Below are 22,299 nucleotides of genomic sequence, written 5' to 3'. Positions count from 1 at the left end.
CTGGACAATCAAATTAATGACTTCCCAGGCTTCAGGATGCATTTTTACACTCTATAAATGTGGAAATTTACATTGGAAACGTTTGGTTTAGCTGTTATAAAAGTTTGTTTTTTTAGTGCTGTAAATGCATTTTCAGCTCGCGCTGTACACATTTGCTATGTGAGGCATTATCTCATAAGGGAAATACTGGACAATCAAATTAATGACTGCCCAGGCTTCAGGATGTCTTTTTACACTATATAAAGGTGGAAATTTACATTGGAAACGTTTGGTTTAGCTGTTACAAAAGTTTGGTTTTTTAGTGCTGAAAATGCATTTTCAGCTCGCACTGTACACATTTGCTATGTGAGGCATTATCTCATAAGGGAAATACTGGACAATCAAATTAATGACTTCCCAGGCTTCAGGATGCCTTTTTACACTCTATAAATGTGGAAATTTACATTGGAAACGTTTGGTTTAGCTGTTAATGAAGTTTCGTTTTTTTAGTGCTGAAAATTCATTGTCTGCTGGCGCTGTACACTTTTTCTAAGTGTTGCAATATCTCATGAAGGAAATACTGGACAATCAAAATAATGACTTTCCAGGCTTCAGGATGCCTTTCTACACTATATAAAGGTGGAAATTTACATTGGAAACGTTTGGTTTAGCTGTTATAAAAGTTTGTTTTTTTAGTGCTGTAAATGCATTTTCAGCTCGCGCTGTACACATTTGCTATGAGAGGCATTATCTCATAAGGGAAATATTGGACAATCAAATTAATGACTGCCCAGGCTTCAGGATGTCTTTTTACACTATATAAAGGTGGAAATTTACATTGGAAACGTTTAGTTTAGCTGTTAATGAAGTTTCGGTTTTTTAGTGCTGAAAATTCATTGTCTGCTGGCGCTGTACACTTTTTCTAAGTGTTGCAATATCTCATGAAGGAAATACTGGACAATCAAATTAATCACTTTCCAGGCTTCAGGATGCCTTTCTACACTATATAAAGGTGGAAATTTACATTGGAAACGTTTGGTTTAGCTGTTATAAAAGTTTGGTTTTTTAGTGCTGTAAATGCATTTTCAGCTCGCGCTGTACACATTTGCTATGTGAGGCATTATATCATAAGGGAAATACTGGACAATCAAATTAATGACTTCCCAGGCTTCAGGATGCCTTTTTACACTCTATAAATGTGGAAATTTACATTGGAAACGTTTGGTTTAGCTGTTAATGAAGTTTCGTTTTTTTAGTGCTGAAAATTCATTGTCTGCTGGCGCTGTACACTTTTTCTAAGTGTTGCAATATCTCATGAAGGAAATACTGGACAATCAAATTAATGACTTTCCAGGCTTCAGGATGCCTTTCTACACTATATAAAGGTGGAAATTTACATTGGAAACGTTTGGTTTAGCTGTTATAAAAGTTTGGTTTTTTAGTGCTGTAAATGCATTTTCAGCTCGCGCTGTACACATTTGCTATGAGAGGCATTATCTCATAAGGGAAATATTGGACAATCAAATTAATGACTGCCCAGGCTTCAGGATGTCTTTTTACACTATATAAAGGTGGAAATTTACATTGGAAACGTTTAGTTTAGCTGTTAATGAAGTTTCGTTTTTTTAGTGCTGGAAATTCATTGTCTGCTGGCGCTGTACACTTTTTCTAAGTGTTGCAATATCTCATGAAGGAAATACTGGACAATCAAATTAATGACTTTCCAGGCTTCAGGATGCCTTTCTACACTATATAAAGGTGGGAATTTACATTGGAAACGTTTGGTTTAGCTGTTATAAAAGTTTGGTTTTTTAGTGCTGTAAATGCATTTTCAGCTCGCGCTGTACACATTTGCTATGAGAGGCATTATCTCATAAGGGAAATATTGGACAATCAAATTAATGACTGCCCAGGCTTCAGGATGTCTTTTTACACTATATAAAGGTGGAAATTTACATTGGAAACGTTTGGTTTAGCTGTTAATGAAGTTTCGTTTTTTTAGTGCTGAAAATTCATTGTCTGCTGGCGCTGTACACTTTTTCTAAGTGTTGCAATATCTCATGAAGGAAATACTGGACAATCAAATTAATGACTTTCCAGGCTTCAGGATGCCTTTCTACACTATATAAAGGTGGAAATTTACATTGGAAACGTTTGGTTTAGCTGTTATAAAAGTTTGGTTTTTTAGTGCTGTAAATGCATTTTCAGCTCGCGCTGTACACATTTGCTATGAGAGGCATTATCTCATAAGGGAAATATTGGACAATCAAATTAATGACTGCCCAGGCTTCAGGATGTCTTTTTACACTATATAAAGGTGGAAATTTACATTGGAAACGTTTAGTTTAGCTGTTAATGAAGTTTCGTTTTTTTAGTGCTGGAAATTCATTGTCTGCTGGCGCTGTACACTTTTTCTAAGTGTTGCAATATCTCATGAAGGAAATACTGGACAATCAAATTAAAGACTTTCCAGGCTTCAGGATGCCTTTTTACACTATATAAAGGTGGAAATTTACATTGGAAACGTTTGGTTTAGCTGTTATAAAAGTTTGGTTTTTTAGTGCTGTAAATGCATTTTCAGCTCGCGCTGTACACATTTGCTATGAGAGGCATTATCTCATAAGGGAAATATTGGACAATCAAATTAATGACTGCCCAGGCTTCAGGATGTCTTTTTACACTATATAAAGGTGGAAATTTACATTGGAAACATTTAGTTTAGCTGTTAATGAAGTTTCGTTTTTTTAGTGCTGAAAATTCATTGTCTGCTGGCGCTGTACACTTTTTCTAAGTGTTGCAATATCTCATGAAGGAAATACTGGACAATCAAATTAAAGACTTTCCAGGCTTCAGGATGCCTTTTTACACTATATAAAGGTGGAAATTTACATTGGAAACGTTTGGTTTAGCTGTTATAAAAGTTTGGTTTTTTAGTGCTGTAAATGCATTTTCAGCTCGCGCTGTACACATTTGCTATGAGAGGCATTATCTCATAAGGGAAATATTGGACAATCAAATTAATGACTGCCCAGGCTTCAGGATGTCTTTTTACACTATATAAAGGTGGAAATTTACATTGGAAACATTTAGTTTAGCTGTTAATGAAGTTTCGTTTTTTTAGTGCTGAAAATTCATTGTCTGCTGGCGCTGTACACTTTTTCTAAGTGTTGCAATATCTCATGAAGGAAATACTGGACAATCAAATTAATGACTTTCCAGGCTTCAGGATGCCTTTCTACACTATATAAAGGTGGAAATTTACATTGGAAACGTTTGGTTTAGCTGTTATAAAAGTTTGTTTTTTTAGTGCTGTAAATGCATTTTCAGCTCGCGCTGTACACATTTGCTATGAGAGGCATTATCTCATAAGGGAAATATTGGACAATCAAATTAATGACTGCCCAGGCTTCAGGATGTCTTTTTACACTATATAAAGGTGGAAATTTACATTGGAAACGTTTGGTTTAGCTGTTATAAAAGTTTGGTTTTTTAGTGCTGTAAATGCATTTTCAGCTCGCGCTGTACACATTTGCTATGAGAGGCATTATCTCATAAGGGAAATATTGGACAATCAAATTAATGACTGCCCAGGCTTCAGGATGTCTTTTTACACTATATAAATGTGGAAATTTACATTGGAAACGTTTGGTTTAGCTGTTATAAAAGTTTGTTTTTTTAGTGCTGTAAATGCATTTTCAGCTCGCGCTGTACACATTTGCTATGTGAGGCATTATCTCATAAGGGAAATACTGGACAATCAAATTAATGACTGCCCAGGCTTCAGGATGTCTTTTTACACTATATAAAGGTGGAAATTTACATTGGAAACGTTTGGTTTAGCTGTTATAAAAGTTTGGTTTTTTAGTGCTGAAAATGCATTTTCAGCTCGCACTGTACACATTTGCTATGTGAGGCATTATCTCATAAGGGAAATACTGGACAATCAAATTAATGACTTCCCAGGCTTCAGGATGCCTTTTTACACTCTATAAATGTGGAAATTTACATTGGAAACGTTTGGTTTAGCTGTTAATGAAGTTTCGTTTTTTTAGTGCTGAAAATTCATTGTCTGCTGGCGCTGTACACTTTTTCTAAGTGTTGCAATATCTCATGAAGGAAATACTGGACAATCAAATTAATGACTTTCCAGGCTTCAGGATGCATTTTTACACTCTATAAATGTGGAAATTTACATTGGAAACGTTTGGTTTAGCTGTTATAAAAGTTTGTTTTTTTAGTGCTGTAAATGCATTTTCAGCTCGCGCTGTACACATTTGCTATGTGAGGCATTATCTCATAAGGGAAATACTGGACAATCAAATTAATGACTGCCCAGGCTTCAGGATGTCTTTTTACACTATATAAAGGTGGAAATTTACATTGGAAACGTTTGGTTTAGCTGTTATAAAAGTTTGGTTTTTTAGTGCTGAAAATGCATTTTCAGCTCGCACTGTACACATTTGCTATGTGAGGCATTATCTCATAAGGGAAATACTGGACAATCAAATTAATGACTTCCCAGGCTTCAGGATGCCTTTTTACACTCTATAAATGTGGAAATTTACATTGGAAACGTTTGGTTTAGCTGTTAATGAAGTTTCGTTTTTTTAGTGCTGAAAATTCATTGTCTGCTGGCGCTGTACACTTTTTCTAAGTGTTGCAATATCTCATGAAGGAAATACTGGACAATCAAATTAATGACTTTCCAGGCTTCAGGATGCCTTTCTACACTATATAAAGGTGGAAATTTACATTGGAAACGTTTGGTTTAGCTGTTATAAAAGTTTGGTTTTTTAGTGCTGTAAATGCATTTTCAGCTCGCGCTGTACACATTTGCTATGAGAGGCATTATCTCATAAGGGAAATATTGGACAATCAAATTAATGACTGCCCAGGCTTCAGGATGTCTTTTTACACTATATAAAGGTGGAAATTTACATTGGAAACGTTTAGTTTAGCTGTTAATGAAGTTTCGTTTTTTTAGTGCTGGAAATTCATTGTCTGCTGGCGCTGTACACTTTTTCTAAGTGTTGCAATATCTCATGAAGGAAATACTGGACAATCAAATTAAAGACTTTCCAGGCTTCAGGATGCCTTTTTACACTATATAAAGGTGGAAATTTACATTGGAAACGTTTGGTTTAGCTGTTATAAAAGTTTGGTTTTTTAGTGCTGTAAATGCATTTTCAGCTCGCGCTGTACACATTTGCTATGAGAGGCATTATCTCATAAGGGAAATATTGGACAATCAAATTAATGACTGCCCAGGCTTCAGGATGTCTTTTTACACTATATAAAGGTGGAAATTTACATTGGAAACATTTAGTTTAGCTGTTAATGAAGTTGCGTTTTTTTAGTGCTGAAAATTCATTGTCTGCTGGCGCTGTACACTTTTTCTAAGTGTTGCAATATCTCATGAAGGAAATACTGGACAATCAAATTAATGACTTTCCAGGCTTCAGGATGCCTTTCTACACTATATAAAGGTGGAAATTTACATTGGAAACGTTTGGTTTAGCTGTTATAAAAGTTTGTTTTTTTAGTGCTGTAAATGCATTTTCAGCTCGCGCTGTACACATTTGCTATGAGAGGCATTATCTCATAAGGGAAATATTGGACAATCAAATTAATGACTGCCCAGGCTTCAGGATGTCTTTTTACACTATATAAAGGTGGAAATTTACATTGGAAACGTTTGGTTTAGCTGTTATAAAAGTTTGGTTTTTTAGTGCTGTAAATGCATTTTCAGCTCGCGCTGTACACATTTGCTATGAGAGGCATTATCTCATAAGGGAAATACTGGACAATCAAATTAATGACTGCCCAGGCTTCAGGATGTCTTTTTACACTATATAAAGGTGGAAATTTACATTGGAAACGTTTGGTTTAGCTGTTATAAAAGTTTGGTTTTTTAGTGCTGAAAATGCATTTTCAGCTCGCACTGTACACATTTGCTATGTGAGGCATTATCTCATAAGGGAAATACTGGACAATCAAATTAATGACTTCCCAGGCTTCAGGATGCCTTTTTACACTCTATAAATGTGGAAATTTACATTGGAAACGTTTGGTTTAGCTGTTAATGAAGTTTCGTTTTTTTAGTGCTGAAAATTCATTGTCTGCTGGCGCTGTACACTTTTTCTAAGTGTTGCAATATCTCATGAAGGAAATACTGGACAATCAAATTAATGACTTTCCAGGCTTCAGGATGCCTTTCTACACTATATAAAGGTGGAAATTTACATTGGAAACGTTTGGTTTAGCTGTTATAAAAGTTTGGTTTTTTAGTGCTGTAAATGCATTTTCAGCTCGCGCTGTACACATTTGCTATGAGAGGCATTATCTCATAAGGGAAATATTGGACAATCAAATTAATGGCTGCCCAGGCTTCAGGATGTCTTTTTACACTATATAAAGGTGGAAATTTACATTGGAAACGTTTAGTTTAGCTGTTAATGAAGTTTCGGTTTTTTAGTGCTGGAAATTCATTGTCTGCTGGCGCTGTACACTTTTTCTAAGTGTTGCAATATCTCATGAAGGAAATACTGGACAATCAAATTAAAGACTTTCCAGGCTTCAGGATGCCTTTTTACACTATATAAAGGTGGAAATTTACATTGGAAACGTTTGGTTTAGCTGTTATAAAAGTTTGGTTTTTTAGTGCTGTAAATGCATTTTCAGCTCGCGCTGTACACATTTGCTATGAGAGGCATTATCTCATAAGGGAAATATTGGACAATCAAATTAATGACTGCCCAGGCTTCAGGATGTCTTTTTACACTATATAAAGGTGGAAATTTACATTGGAAACATTTAGTTTAGCTGTTAATGAAGTTTCGTTTTTTTAGTGCTGAAAATTCATTGTCTGCTGGCGCTGTACACTTTTTCTAAGTGTTGCAATATCTCATGAAGGAAATACTGGACAATCAAATTAATGACTTTCCAAGCTTCAGGATGCCTTTCTACACTATATAAAGGTGGAAATTTACATTGGAAACGTTTGGTTTAGCTGTTATAAAAGTTTGGTTTTTTAGTGCTGTAAATGCATTTTCAGCTCGCGCTGTACACATTTGCTATGAGAGGCATTATCTCATAAGGGAAATATTGGACAATCAAATTAATGACTGCCCAGGCTTCAGGATGTCTTTTTACACTATATAAAGGAGGAAATTTACATTGGAAACGTTTGGTTTAGGTGTTATAAAAGTTTGGTTTTTTAGTGCTGAAAATGCATTTTCAGCTCGCGCTGTACACATTTGCAATGAGAGGCATTATCTCATAAGGGAAATACTGGACAATCAAATTAATGACTTCCCAGGCTTCAGGATGCCTTTTTACACTCTATAAATGTGGAAATTTACATTGGAAACGTTTGGTTTAGCTGTTAATGAAGTTTCGTTTTTTTTAGTGTTGAAAATTCGTTGTCTGCTGGCGCTGTACACTTTTTCTAAGTGTTGCAATATCTCATGAAGGAAATACTGGACAATCAAATTAATGACTTTCCAGGCTTCAGGATGCCTTTCTACACTATATAAAGGTGGAAATTTACATTGGAAACGTTTGGTTTAGCTGTTATAAAAGTTTGTTTTTTTAGTGCTGTAAATGCATTTTCAGCTCGCGCTGTACACATTTGCTATGAGAGGCATTATCTCATAAGGGAAATATTGGACAATCAAATTAATGACTGCCCAGGCTTCAGGATGTCTTTTTACACTATATAAAGGTGGAAATTTACATTGGAAACGTTTGGTTTAGCTGTTATAAAAGTTTGTTTTTTTAGTGCTGTAAATGCATTTTCAGCTCGCACTGTACACATTTGCTATGAGAGGCATTATCTCATAAGGGAAATATTGGACAATCAAATTAATGACTGCCCAGGCTTCAGGATGTCTTTTTACACTATATAAAGGTGGAAATTTACATTGGAAACGTTTACTTTAGCTGTTAATGAAGTTTCGTTTATTTAGTGCTGAAAATTCATTGTCTGCTGGCGCTGTACACTTTTTCTAAGTGTTGCAATATCTCATGAAGGAAATACTGGACAATCAAATTAATGACTTTCCAGGCTTCAGGATGCCTTTCTACACTATATAAAGGTGGAAATTTACATTGGAAACGTTTGGTTTAGCTGTTATAAAAGTTTGTTTTTTTAGTGCTGTAAATGCATTTTCAGCTCGCACTGTACACATTTGCTATGTGAGGCATTATCTCATAAGGGAAATACTGGACAATCAAATTAATGACTTCCCAGGCTTCAGGATGCCTTTTTACACTCTATAAATGTGGAAATTTACATTGGAAACGTTTGGTTTAGCTGTTAATGAAGTTTCGTTTTTTTAGTGCTGAAAATTCATTGTCTGCTGGCGCTGTACACTTTTTCTAAGTGTTGCAATATCTCATGAAGGAAATACTGGACAATCAAATTAATGACTTTCCAGGCTTCAGGATGCCTTTCTACACTATATAAAGGTGGAAATTTATATTGGAAACGTTTGGTTTAGCTGTTATAAAAGTTTGGTTTTTTAGTGCTGTAAATGCATTTTCAGCTCGCGCTGTACACATTTGCTATGAGAGGCATTATCTCATAAGGGAAATATTGGACAATCAAATTAATGACTGCCCAGGCTTCAGGATGTCTTTTTACACTATATAAAGGTGGAAATTTACATTGGAAACGTTTGGTTTAGCTGTTATAAAAGTTTGTTTTTTTAGTGCTGTAAATGCATTTTCAGCTCGCACTGTACACATTTGCTATGAGAGGCATTATCTCATAAGGGAAATATTGGACAATCAAATTAATGACTGCCCAGGCTTAAGGATGTCTCTTTACACTATATAAAGGTGGAAATTTACATTGGAAACGTTTACTTTAGCTGTTAATGAAGTTTCGTTTATTTAGTGCTGAAAATTCATTGTCTGCTGGCGCTGTACACTTTTTCTAAGTGTTGCAATATCTCATGAAGGAAATACTGGACAATCAAATTAATGACTTTCCAGGCTTCAGGATGCCTTTCTACACTATATAAAGGTGGAAATTTACATTGGAAACGTTTGGTTTAGCTGTTATAAAAGTTTGTTTTTTTAGTGCTGTAAATGCATTTTCAGCTCGCACTGTACACATTTGCTATGTGAGGCATTATCTCATAAGGGAAATACTGGACAATCAAATTAATGACTTCCCAGGCTTCAGGATGCCTTTTTACACTCTATAAATGTGGAAATTTACTTTGGAAACGTTTGGTTTAGCTGTTAATGAAGTTTCGTTTTTTTAGTGCTGAAAATTCATTGTCTGCTGGCGCTGTACACTTTTTCTAAGTGTTGCAATATCTCATGAAGGAAATACTGGACAATCAAATTAATGACTTTCCAGGCTTCAGGATGCCTTTCTACACTATATAAAGGTGGAAATTTACATTGGAAACGTTTGGTTTAGCTGTTATAAAAGTTTGGTTTTTTAGTGCTGTAAATGCATTTTCAGCTCGCGCTGTACACATTTGCTATGAGAGGCATTATCTCATAAGGGAAATATTGGACAATCAAATTAATGACTGCCCAGGCTTCAGGATGTCTTTTTACACTATATAAAGGTGGAAATTTACATTGGAAACGTTTGGTTTAGCTGTTATAAAAGTTTGTTTTTTTAGTGCTGTAAATGCATTTTCAGCTCGCACTGTACACATTTGCTATGAGAGGCATTATCTCATAAGGGAAATATTGGACAATCAAATTAATGACTGCCCAGGCTTCAGGATGTCTTTTTACACTATATAAGGGTGGAAATTTACATTGGAAACGTTTAGTTTAGCTGTTAATGAAGTTTCGTTTTTTTAGTGCTGAAAATTCATTGTCTGCTGGCGCTGTACACATTTGCTATGTGAGGCATTATCTCATAAGGGAAATACTGGACAATCAAATTAATGACTGCCCAGGCTTCAGGATGTCTTTTTACACTATATAAAGGTGGAAATTTACATTGGAAACGTTTGGTTTAGCTGTTATAAAAGTTTGGTTTTTTAGTGCTGAAAATGCATTTTCAGCTCGCACTGTACACATTTGCTATGTGAGGCATTATCTCATAAGGGAAATACTGGACAATCAAATTAATGACTGCCCAGGCTTCAGGATGCCTTTTTACACTCTATAAATGTGGAAATTTACATTGGAAACGTTTGGTTTAGCTGTTAATGAAGTTTCGTTTTTTTAGTGCTGAAAATTCATTGTCTGCTGGCGCTGTACACTTTTTCTAAGTGTTGCAATATCTCATGAAGGAAATACTGGACAATCAAATTAATGACTTTCCAGGCTTCAGGATGCCTTTCTACACTATATAAAGGTGGAAATTTACAATTGAAACGTTTGGTTTAGCTGTTATAAAAGTTTGGTTTTTTAGTGCTGTAAATGCATTTTCAGCTCGCGCTGTACACATTTGCTATGAGAGGCATTATCTCATAAGGGAAATATTGGACAATCAAATTAATGACTGCCCAGGCTTCAGGATGTCTTTTTACACTATATAAAGGTGGAAATTTACATTGGAAACGTTTGGTTTAGCTGTTATAAAAGTTTGGTTTTTTAGTGCTGAAAATGCATTTTCAGCTCGCACTGTACACATTTGCTATGTGAGGCATTATCTCATAAGGGAAATACTGGACAATCAAATTAATGACTTCCCAGGCTTCAGGATGCCTTTTTACACTCTATAAATGTGGAAATTTACATTGGAAACGTTTGGTTTAGCTGTTAATGAAGTTTCGTTTTTTTAGTGCTGAAAATTCATTATCTGCTGGCGCTGTACACTTTTTCTAAGTGTTGCAATATCTCATGAAGGAAATACTGGACAATCAAATTAATGACTTTCCAGGCTTCAGGATGCCTTTCTACACTATATAAAGGTGGAAATTTACATTGGAAACGTTTGGTTTAGCTGTTAATGAAGTTTCGTTTTTTTTAGTGCTGAAAATTCATTGTCTGCTAGCGCTGTACACTTTTTCTAAGTGTTGCAATATCTCATGAAGGAAATACTGGACAATCAAATTAATGACTTTCCAGGCTTCAGGATGCCTTTCTACACTATATAAAGGTGGAAATTTACATTGGAAACGTTTGGTTTAGCTGTTATAAAAGTTTGTTTTTTTAGTGCTGTAAATGCATTTTCAGCTCGCGCTGTACACATTTGCTATGAGAGGCATTATCTCATAAGGGAAATATTGGACAATCAAATTAATGACTGCCCAGGCTTCAGGATGTCTTTTTACACTATATAAATGTGGAAATTTACATTGGAAACGTTTGGTTTAGCTGTTATAAAAGTTTGGGTTTTTAGTGCTGTAAATGCATTTTCAGCTCGCGCTGTACACATTTGCTATGAGAGGCATTATCTCATAAGGGAAATATTGGACAATCAAATTAATGACTGCCCAGGCTTCAGGATGTCTTTTTACACTATATAAAGGTTGAAATTTACATTGGAAACGTTTGGTTTAGCTGTTATAAAAGTTTGGTTTTTTAGTGCTGTAAATGCATTTTCAGCTCGCGCTGTACACATTTGCTATGAGAGGCATTATCTCATAAGGGAAATATTGGACAATCAAATTAATGACTGCCCAGGCTTCAGGATGTCTTTTTACACTATATAAAGGTGGAAATTTACATTGGAAACGTTTAGTTTAGCTGTTAATGAAGTTTCGTTTTTTTAGTGCTGGAAATTCATTGTCTGCTGGCGCTGTACACTTTTTCTAAGTGTTGCAATATCTCATGAAGGAAATACTGGACAATCAAATTAAAGACTTTCCAGGCTTCAGGATGCCTTTTTACACTATATAAAGGTGGAAATTTACATTGGAAACGTTTGGTTTAGCTGTTATAAAAGTTTGGTTTTTTAGTGCTGTAAATGCATTTTCAGCTCGCGCTGTACACATTTGCTATGAGAGGCATTATCTCATAAGGGAAATATTGGACAATCAAATTAATGACTGCCCAGGCTTCAGGATGTCTTTTTACACTATATAAAGGTGGAAATTTACATTGGAAACATTTAGTTTAGCTGTTAATGAAGTTTCGTTTTTTTAGTGCTGAAAATTCATTGTCTGCTGGCGCTGTACACTTTTTCTAAGTGTTGCAATATCTCATGAAGGAAATACTGGACAATCAAATTAATGACTTTCCAGGCTTCAGGATGCCTTTCTACACTATATAAAGGTGGAAATTTACATTGGAAACGTTTGGTTTAGCTGTTATAAAAGTTTGTTTTTTTAGTGCTGTAAATGCATTTTCAGCTCGCGCTGTACACATTTGCTATGAGAGGCATTATCTCATAAGGGAAATATTGGACAATCAAATTAATGACTGCCCAGGCTTCAGGATGTCTTTTTACACTATATAAAGGTGGAAATTTACATTGGAAACGTTTGGTTTAGCTGTTATAAAAGTTTGGTTTTTTAGTGCTGTAAATGCATTTTCAGCTCGCGCTGTACACATTTGCTATGAGAGGCATTATCTCATAAGGGAAATATTGGACAATCAAATTAATGACTGCCCAGGCTTCAGGATGTCTTTTTACACTATATAAAGGTGGAAATTTACATTGGAAACGTTTGGTTTAGCTGTTATAAAAGTTTGGTTTTTTAGTGCTGAAAATGCATTTTCAGCTCGCACTGTACACATTTGCTATGTGAGGCATTATCTCATAAGGGAAATACTGGACAATCAAATTAATGACTTCCCAGGCTTCAGGATGCATTTTTACACTCTATAAATGTGGAAATTTACATTGGAAACGTTTGGTTTAGCTGTTATAAAAGTTTGTTTTTTTAGTGCTGTAAATGCATTTTCAGCTCGCGCTGTACACATTTGCTATGTGAGGCATTATCTCATAAGGGAAATACTGGACAATCAAATTAATGACTGCCCAGGCTTCAGGATGTCTTTTTACACTATATAAAGGTGGAAATTTACATTGGAAACGTTTGGTTTAGCTGTTATAAAAGTTTGGTTTTTTAGTGCTGAAAATGCATTTTCAGCTCGCACTGTACACATTTGCTATGTGAGGCATTATCTCATAAGGGAAATACTGGACAATCAAATTAATGACTTCCCAGGCTTCAGGATGCCTTTTTACACTCTATAAATGTGGAAATTTACATTGGAAACGTTTGGTTTAGCTGTTAATGAAGTTTCGTTTTTTTAGTGCTGAAAATTCATTGTCTGCTGGCGCTGTACACTTTTTCTAAGTGTTGCAATATCTCATGAAGGAAATACTGGACAATCAAATTAATGACTTTCCAGGCTTCAGGATGCCTTTCTACACTATATAAAGGTGGAAATTTACATTGGAAACGTTTGGTTTAGCTGTTATAAAAGTTTGGTTTTTTAGTGCTGTAAATGCATTTTCAGCTCGCGCTGTACACATTTGCTATGAGAGGCATTATCTCATAAGGGAAATATTGGACAATCAAATTAATGACTGCCCAGGCTTCAGGATGTCTTTTTACACTATATAAAGGTGGAAATTTACATTGGAAACGTTTGGTTTAGCTGTTATAAAAGTTTGGTTTTTTAGTGCTGTAAATGCATTTTCAGCTCGCGCTGTACACATTTGCTATGAGAGGCATTATCTCATAAGGGAAATATTGGACAATCAAATTAATGACTGCCCAGGCTTCAGGATGTCTTTTTACACTATATAAAGGTGGAAATTTACATTGGAAACGTTTGGTTTAGCTGTTATAAAAGTTTGGTTTTTTAGTGCTGAAAATGCATTTTCAGCTCGCACTGTACACATTTGCTATGTGAGGCATTATCTCATAAGGGAAATACTGGACAATCAAATTAATGACTTCCCAGGCTTCAGGATGCCTTTTTACACTCTATAAATGTGGAAATTTACATTGGAAACGTTTGGTTTAGCTGTTAATGAAGTTTCGTTTTTTTAGTGCTGAAAATTCATTATCTGCTGGCGCTGTACACTTTTTCTAAGTGTTGCAATATCTCATGAAGGAAATACTGGACAATCAAATTAATGACTTTCCAGGCTTCAGGATGCCTTTCTACACTATATAAAGGTGGAAATTTACATTGGAAACGTTTGGTTTAGCTGTTAATGAAGTTTCGTTTTTTTTAGTGCTGAAAATTCATTGTCTGCTGGCGCTGTACACTTTTTCTAAGTGTTGCAATATCTCATGAAGGAAATACTGGACAATCAAATTAATGACTTTCCAGGCTTCAGGATGCCTTTCTACACTATATAAAGGTGGAAATTTACATTGGAAACGTTTGGTTTAGCTGTTATAAAAGTTTGGTTTTTTAGTGCTGTAAATGCATTTTCAGCTCGCGCTGTACACATTTGCTATGAGAGGCATTATCTCATAAGGGAAATATTGGACAATCAAATTAATGACTGCCCAGGCTTCAGGATGTCTTTTTACACTATATAAAGGTGGACATTTACATTGGAAACGTTTAGTTCAGCTGTTAATGAAGTTTCGTTTTTTTAGTGCTGAAAATTCATTGTCTGCTGGCGCTGTACACTTTTTCTAAGTGTTGCAATATCTCATGAAGGAAATACTGGACAATCAAATTAATGACTTTCCAGGCTTCAGGATGCCTTTCTACACTATATAAAGGTGGAAATTTACATTGGAAACGTTTGGTTTAGCTGTTATAAAAGTTTGGGTTTTTAGTGCTGTAAATGCATTTTCAGCTCGCGCTGTACACATTTGCTATGAGAGGCATTATCTCATAAGGGAAATATTGGACAATCAAATTAATGACTGCCCAGGCTTCAGGATGTCTTTTTACACTATATAAAGGTTGAAATTTACATTGGAAACGTTTGGTTTAGCTGTTATAAAAGTTTGGTTTTTTAGTGCTGTAAATGCATTTTCAGCTCGCGCTGTACACATTTGCTATGAGAGGCATTATCTCATAAGGGAAATATTGGACAATCAAATTAATGACTGCCCAGGCTTCAGGATGTCTTTTTACACTATATAAAGGTGGAAATTTACATTGGAAACGTTTAGTTTAGCTGTTAATGAAGTTTCGTTTTTTTAGTGCTGGAAATTCATTGTCTGCTGGCGCTGTACACTTTTTCTAAGTGTTGCAATATCTCATGAAGGAAATACTGGACAATCAAATTAAAGACTTTCCAGGCTTCAGGATGCCTTTTTACACTATATAAAGGTGGAAATTTACATTGGAAACGTTTGGTTTAGCTGTTATAAAAGTTTGGTTTTTTAGTGCTGTAAATGCATTTTCAGCTCGCGCTGTACACATTTGCTATGAGAGGCATTATCTCATAAGGGAAATATTGGACAATCAAATTAATGACTGCCCAGGCTTCAGGATGTCTTTTTACACTATATAAAGGTGGAAATTTACATTGGAAACATTTAGTTTAGCTGTTAATGAAGTTTCGTTTTTTTAGTGCTGAAAATTCATTGTCTGCTGGCGCTGTACACTTTTTCTAAGTGTTGCAATATCTCATGAAGGAAATACTGGACAATCAAATTAATGACTTTCCAGGCTTCAGGATGCCTTTCTACACTATATAAGGGTGGAAATTTACATTGGAAACGTTTGGTTTAGCTGTTATAAAAGTTTGTTTTTTTAGTGCTGTAAATGCATTTTCAGCTCGCGCTGTACACATTTGCTATGAGAGGCATTATCTCATAAGGGAAATATTGGACAATCAAATTAATGACTGCCCAGGCTTCAGGATGTCTTTTTACACTATATAAAGGTGGAAATTTACATTGGAAACGTTTGGTTTAGCTGTTATAAAAGTTTGGTTTTTTAGTGCTGTAAATGCATTTTCAGCTCGCGCTGTACACATTTGCTATGAGAGGCATTATCTCATAAGGGAAATATTGGACAATCAAATTAATGACTGCCCAGGCTTCAGGATGTCTTTTTACACTATATAAAGGTGGAAATTTACATTGGAAACGTTTGGTTTAGCTGTTATAAAAGTTTGGTTTTTTAGTGCTGAAAATGCATTTTCAGCTCGCACTGTACACATTTGCTATGTGAGGCATTATCTCATAAGGGAAATACTGGACAATCAAATTAATGACTTCCCAGGCTTCAGGATGCATTTTTACACTCTATAAATGTGGAAATTTACATTGGAAACGTTTGGTTTAGCTGTTATAAAAGTTTGTTTTTTTAGTGCTGTAAATGCATTTTCAGCTCGCGCTGTACACATTTGCTATGTGAGGCATTATCTCATAAGGGAAATACTGGACAATCAAATTAATGACTGCCCAGGCTTCAGGATGTCTTTTTACACTATATAAAGGTGGAAATTTACATTGGAAACGTTTGGTTTAGCTGTTATAAAAGTTTGGTTTTTTAGTGCTGAAAATGCATTTTCAGCTCGCACTGTACACATTTGCTATGTGAGGCATTATCTCATAAGGGAAATACTGGACAATCAAATTAATGACTTCCCAGGCTTCAGGATGCCTTTTTACACTCTATAAATGTGGAAATTTACATTGGAAACGTTTGGTTTAGCTGTTAATGAAGTTTCGTTTTTTTAGTGCTGAAAATTCATTGTCTGCTGGCGCTGTACACTTTTTCTAAGTGTTGCAATATCTCATGAAGGAAATACTGGACAATCAAATTAATGACTTTCCAGGCTTCAGGATGCCTTTCTACACTATATAAAGGTGGAAATTTACATTGGAAACGTTTGGTTTAGCTGTTATAAAAGTTTGGTTTTTTAGTGCTGTAAATGCATTTTCAGCTCGCGCTGTACACATTTGCTATGAGAGGCATTATCTCATAAGGGAAATATTGGACAATCAAATTAATGACTGCCCAGGCTTCAGGATGTCTTTTTACACTATATAAAGGTGGAAATTTACATTGGAAACGTTTAGTTTAGCTGTTAATGAAGTTTCGTTTTTTTAGTGCTGGAAATTCATTGTCTGCTGGCGCTGTACACTTTTTCTAAGTGTTGCAATATCTCATGAAGGAAATACTGGACAATCAAATTAAAGACTTTCCAGGCTTCAGGATGCCTTTTTACACTATATAAAGGTGGAAATTTACATTGGAAACGTTTGGTTTAGCTGTTATAAAAGTTTGGTTTTTTAGTGCTGTAAATGCATTTTCAGCTCGCGCTGTACACATTTGCTATGAGAGGCATTATCTCATAAGGGAAATATTGGACAATCAAATTAATGACTGCCCAGGCTTCAGGATGTCTTTTTACACTATATAAAGGTGGAAATTTACATTGGAAACATTTAGTTTAGCTGTTAATGAAGTTTCGTTTTTTTAGTGCTGAAAATTCATTGTCTGCTGGCGCTGTACACTTTTTCTAAGTGTTGCAATATCTCATGAAGGAAATACTGGACAATCAAATTAATGACTTTCCAGGCTTCAGGATGCCTTTCTACACTATATAAAGGTGGAAATTTACATTGGAAACGTTTGGTTTAGCTGTTATAAAAGTTTGTTTTTTTAGTGCTGTAAATGCATTTTCAGCTCGCGCTGTACACATTTGCTATGAGAGGCATTATCTCATAAGGGAAATATTGGACAATCAAATTAATGACTGCCCAGGCTTCAGGATGTCTTTTTACACTATATAAAGGTGGAAATTTACATTGGAAACGTTTGGTTTAGCTGTTATAAAAGTTTGGTTTTTTAGTGCTGTAAATGCATTTTCAGCTCGCGCTGTACACATTTGCTATGAGAGGCATTATCTCATAAGGGAAATATTGGACAATCAAATTAATGGCTGCCCGGGCTTCAGGATGACTTTTTACACTATATAAAGGTGGAAATTTACATTGGAAACGTTTAGTTTAGCTGTTAATGAAGTTTCGTTTTTTTAGTGCTGAAAATTCATTGTCTGCTGGCGCTGTACACTTTTTCTAAATGTTGCAATATCTCATGAAGGAAATACTGGACAATCAAATTAATGACTTTCCAGGCTTCAGGATGCCTTTCTACACTATATAAAGGTGGAAATTTACATTGGAAACGTTTGGTTTAGCTGTTATAAAAGTTTGTTTTTTTAGTGCTGTAAATGCATTTTCAGCTCGCGCTGTACACATTTGCTATGAGAGGCATTATCTCATAAGGGAAATATTGGACAATCAAATTAATGACTGCCCAGGCTTCAGGATGTCTTTTTACACTATATAAAGGTGGAAATTTACATTGGAAACGTTTGGTTTAGCTGTTATAAAAGTTTGTTTTTTTAGTGCTGTAAATGCATTTTCAGCTCGCGCTGTACACATTTGCTATGAGAGGCATTATCTCACAAGGGAAATATTGGACAATCAAATTAATGACTGCCCAGGCTTCAGGATGTCTTTTTACACTATATAAAGGTGGAAATTTACATTGGAAACGTTTGGTTTAGCTGTTATAAAAGTTTGTTTTTTTAGTGCTGTAAATGCATTTTCAGCTCGCACTGTACACATTTGCTATGAGAGGCATTATCTCATAAGGGAAATATTGGACAATCAAATTAATGACTGCCCAGGCTTCAGGATGTCTTTTTACACTATATAAAGGTGGAAATTTACATTGGAAACGTTTACTTTAGCTGTTAATGAAGTTTCGTTTATTTAGTGCTGAAAATTCATTGTCTGCTGGCGCTGTACACTTTTTCTAAGTGTTGCAATATCTCATGAAGGAAATACTGGACAATCAAATTAATGACTTTCCAGGCTTCAGGATGCCTTTCTACACTATATAAAGGTGGAAATTTACATTGGAAACGTTTGGTTTAGCTGTTATAAAAGTTTGTTTTTTTAGTGCTGTAAATGCATTTTCAGCTCGCACTGTACACATTTGCTATGTGAGGCATTATCTCATAAGGGAAATACTGGACAATCAAATTAATGACTTCCCAGGCTTCAGGATGCCTTTTTACACTCTATAAATGTGGAAATTTACATTGGAAACGTTTGGTTTAGCTGTTAATGAAGTTTCGTTTTTTTAGTGCTGAAAATTCATTGTCTGCTGGCGCTGTACACTTTTTCTAAGTGTTGCAATATCTCATGAAGGAAATACTGGACAATCAAATTAATGACTTTCCAGGCTTCAGGATGCCTTTCTACACTATATAAAGGTGGAAATTTACATTGGAAACGTTTGGTTTAGCTGTTATAAAAGTTTGGTTTTTTAGTGCTGTAAATGCATTTTCAGCTCGCGCTGTACACATTTGCTATGAGAGGCATTATCTCATAAGGGAAATATTGGACAATCAAATTAATGACTGCCCAGGCTTCAGGATGTCTTTTTACACTATATAAAGGTGGAAATTTACATTGGAAACGTTTGGTTTAGCTGTTATAAAAGTTTGTTTTTTTAGTGCTGTAAATGCATTTTCAGCTCGCACTGTACACATTTGCTATGAGAGGCATTATCTCATAAGGGAAATATTGGACAATCAAATTAATGACTGCCCAGGCTTCAGGATGTCTTTTTACACTATATAAGGGTGGAAATTTACATTGGAAACGTTTAGTTTAGCTGTTAATGAAGTTTCGTTTTTTTAGTGCTGAAAATTCATTGTCTGCTGGCGCTGTACACATTTGCTATGTGAGGCATTATCTCATAAGGGAAATACTGGACAATCAAATTAATGACTGCCCAGGCTTCAGGATGTCTTTTTACACTATATAAAGGTGGAAATTTACATTGGAAACGTTTGGTTTAGCTGTTATAAAAGTTTGGTTTTTTAGTGCTGAAAATGCATTTTCAGCTCGCACTGTACACATTTGCTATGTGAGGCATTATCTCATAAGGGAAATACTGGACAATCAAATTAATGACTGCCCAGGCTTCAGGATGCCTTTTTACACTCTATAAATGTGGAAATTTACATTGGAAACGTTTGGTTTAGCTGTTAATGAAGTTTCGTTTTTTTAGTGCTGAAAATTCATTGTCTGCTGGCGCTGTACACTTTTTCTAAGTGTTGCAATATCTCATGAAGGAAATACTGGACAATCAAATTAATGACTTTCCAGGCTTCAGGATGCCTTTCTACACTATATAAAGGTGGAAATTTACAATTGAAACGTTTGGTTTAGCTGTTATAAAAGTTTGGTTTTTTAGTGCTGTAAATGCATTTTCAGCTCGCGCTGTACACATTTGCTATGAGAGGCATTATCTCATAAGGGAAATATTGGACAATCAAATTAATGACTGCCCAGGCTTCAGGATGTCTTTTTACACTATATAAAGGTGGAAATTTACATTGGAAACGTTTGGTTTAGCTGTTATAAAAGTTTGGTTTTTTAGTGCTGAAAATGCATTTTCAGCTCGCACTGTACACATTTGCTATGTGAGGCATTATCTCATAAGGGAAATACTGGACAATCAAATTAATGACTTCCCAGGCTTCAGGATGCCTTTTTACACTCTATAAATGTGGAAATTTACATTGGAAACGTTTGGTTTAGCTGTTAATGAAGTTTCGTTTTTTTAGTGCTGAAAATTCATTGTCTGCTGGCGCTGTACACTTTTTCTAAGTGTTGCAATATCTCATGAAGGAAATACTGGACAATCAAATTAATGACTTTCCAGGCTTCAGGATGCCTTTCTACACTATATAAAGGTGGAAATTTACATTGGAAACGTTTGGTTTAGCTGTTAATGAAGTTTCGTTTTTTTTAGTGCTGAAAATTCATTGTCTGCTGGCGCTGTACACTTTTTCTAAGTGTTGCAATATCTCATGAAGGAAATACTGGACAATCAAATTAATGACTTTCCAGGCTTCAGGATGCCTTTCTACACTATATAAAGGTGGAAATTTACATTGGAAACGTTTGGTTTAGCTGTTATAAAAGTTTGGTTTTTTAGTGCTGTAAATGCATTTTCAGCTCGCGCTGTACACATTTGCTATGAGAGGCATTATCTCATAAGGGAAATATTGGACAATCAAATTAATGACTGCCCAGGCTTCAGGATGTCTTTTTACACTATATAAAGGTGGACATTTACATTGGAAACGTTTAGTTCAGCTGTTAATGAAGTTTCGTTTTTTTAGTGCTGAAAATTCATTGTCTGCTGGCGCTGTACACTTTTTCTAAGTGTTGCAATATCTCATGAAGGAAATACTGGACAATCAAATTAATGACTTTCCAGGCTTCAGGATGCCTTTCTACACTATATAAAGGTGGAAATTTACATTGGAAACGTTTGGTTTAGCTGTTATAAAAGTTTGGGTTTTTAGTGCTGTAAATGCATTTTCAGCTCGCGCTGTACACATTTGCTATGAGAGGCATTATCTCATAAGGGAAATATTGGACAATCAAATTAATGACTGCCCAGGCTTCAGGATGTCTTTTTACACTATATAAAGGTTGAAATTTACATTGGAAACGTTTGGTTTAGATGTTATAAAAGTTTGGTTTTTTAGTGCTGTAAATGCATTTTCAGCTCGCGCTGTACACATTTGCTATGAGAGGCATTATCTCATAAGGGAAATATTGGACAATCAAATTAATGACTGCCCAGGCTTCAGGATGTCTTTTTACACTATATAAAGGTGGAAATTTACATTGGAAACGTTTAGTTTAGCTGTTAATGAAGTTTCGTTTTTTTAGTGCTGGAAATTCATTGTCTGCTGGCGCTGTACACTTTTTCTAAGTGTTGCAATATCTCATGAAGGAAATACTGGACAATCAAATTAAAGACTTTCCAGGCTTCAGGATGCCTGTTTACACTATATAAAGGTGGAAATTTACATTGGAAACGTTTGGTTTAGCTGTTATAAAAGTTTGGTTTTTTAGTGCTGTAAATGCATTTTCAGCTCGCGCTGTACACATTTGCTATGAGAGGCATTATCTCATAAGGGAAATATTGGACAATCAAATTAATGACTGCCCAGGCTTCAGGATGTCTTTTTACACTATATAAAGGTGGAAATTTACATTGGAAACATTTAGTTTAGCTGTTAATGAAGTTTCGTTTTTTTAGTGCTGAAAATTCATTGTCTGCTGGCGCTGTACACTTTTTCTAAGTGTTGCAATATCTCATGAAGGAAATACTGGACAATCAAATTAATGACTTTCCAGGCTTCAGGATGCCTTTCTACACTATATAAAGGTGGAAATTTACATTGGAAACGTTTGGTTTAGCTGTTATAAAAGTTTGTTTTTTTAGTGCTGTAAATGCATTTTCAGCTCGCGCTGTACACATTTGCTATGAGAGGCATTATCTCATAAGGGAAATATTGGACAATCAAATTAATGACTGCCCAGGCTTCAGGATGTCTTTTTACACTATATAAAGGTGGAAATTTACATTGGAAACGTTTGGTTTAGCTGTTATAAAAGTTTGGTTTTTTAG

This window comes from Idiotropiscis lumnitzeri, unplaced genomic scaffold (assembly GCF_059441095.1).
Source record: "Idiotropiscis lumnitzeri isolate Australia: NSW breed Sydney's pygmy pipehorse unplaced genomic scaffold, RoL_Ilum_1.0 HiC_scaffold_41, whole genome shotgun sequence".
NCBI classification, from domain to species: Eukaryota; Metazoa; Chordata; class Actinopteri; order Syngnathiformes; family Syngnathidae; genus Idiotropiscis; species Idiotropiscis lumnitzeri.
Note: the sequence above shows the minus strand (reverse complement) of the source record.